This window comes from Octopus bimaculoides, chromosome 1, assembly GCF_001194135.2.
Source record: "Octopus bimaculoides isolate UCB-OBI-ISO-001 chromosome 1, ASM119413v2, whole genome shotgun sequence".
Classification (NCBI taxonomy): Eukaryota; Metazoa; Mollusca; class Cephalopoda; order Octopoda; family Octopodidae; genus Octopus; species Octopus bimaculoides.
In genome coordinates this window covers 1,879,120-1,880,544 of record NC_068981.1, presented here as the reverse complement: position 1 = coordinate 1,880,544, position 1,425 = coordinate 1,879,120, and positions in this window count along the sequence as shown.

Genomic DNA, 1,425 nt, shown 5'->3' with positions numbered 1-1,425 from the left:
TGTGTGTGTGTGTGTGTGTGTGTGTGTGTGTGTGTGTGTCGGGGGGTGCATTCGATTACACGGAGCCATTATTTGACAGGTGTTTTATTTGTAGATCACGAAAGGATGGAAGGTGGTGCGTGGCAGGATTGAACCCGAAACCACGTGGTTGTAAAGCGAGCTCCTTTAGCACGCAGCCATACCTATTATATGGGAACGAGGACAAATTTCTTCTGCCGCACGGAGCAACGGACGGAGTGCATCTGTGCTAAGCTTCTGACAGAAGTCTTACTTCCGCCGTCCCATAATGCCCGACGAAAGTGGCAATGAAGACATCCCTCCATCGCCCTCCTCAAACACCTCTCTACTTGAGCCTGTGTGAGGGTTTCGACACTCGCCGGTTCTGGACTACCATATACCAGCGCCCTACAATTCTTCTAATGGTTTTCTTCAAAAGTTCTATGAGCATGGCCAATGCGGACCTCTTGTTGCTTGTTAGGGTCAGCTTTTGGCCTTCTTTTAGAGCTGTCCATTTCTTGTCCAGAGGAACCTACTGGGTTACTTTTGCAGCTACTGCAATGGAGCTGACCTTGCAGCGTATGCTGTCGATACTGCTGCTGCTGCTACTGCTGCTGTTATTGATTATGACGATGATGATGATAAGGATAATGATAATGCGATGATGATAATGACGACGAAACTGATGGTAGTATTGATGGTGAGGGCTTTGCTGCTGTTGCTGGTGCTGCTGATGTTGCAGTTACTGCTGCTGCTGCTGATGACGATGATGACGAAGGCGATAATGATGATGATGACGGGGGAACGATAAGTCTTCTTTATGATATAAGTTGCTGTTTTTGTGGTTCTCTGCGGATAACCACGAACGTCTGCTCAATCTATTTGTCTCTTCATCTCCCATTGGGATAGAAAACCTCCCCTCCTCTCCTCCCTAGCCCCAACCATTTGACCTCCCCCCTTTTCTTCTCCTGAATAAACGACTCTCTTCTCTTTCATTAGATTATCCTTCTTAACGACGCGTGGAGCAAACGAAATCAATCTTGATGATGGCTCTCTACTTCATAAAGGAAGCGGGAGGCTATGACCGTTGCAGTTCTCTCCCCGCCGTTTTTTCCGGAACAGCCGCAAACGAGCCGAGGGAGCCTTTCGATTAGTTGGCCCCGTATTGAAGTTGGTAAGCCCTTTGACAGGCGACTTCCGTTGGAGACAATGAGGTGAATACTCTAAACGAGAACGTACGGGAAATATAATACGGAGATGAAGAAAGAGCGAAGAAAGGAAAGTAGTAAAGCTATTTAAGAAGGAGAGAGAGATAGATAAACAGATAGAGTGAGAGAGGGAGCGAGGGAAGTGGGGGGAGGGAGGGAGAAAATAAGAGATGAAGAGAGGCGAAGAAATGAGGGGCTTTAGACGAAGGAGAGAAAGGTG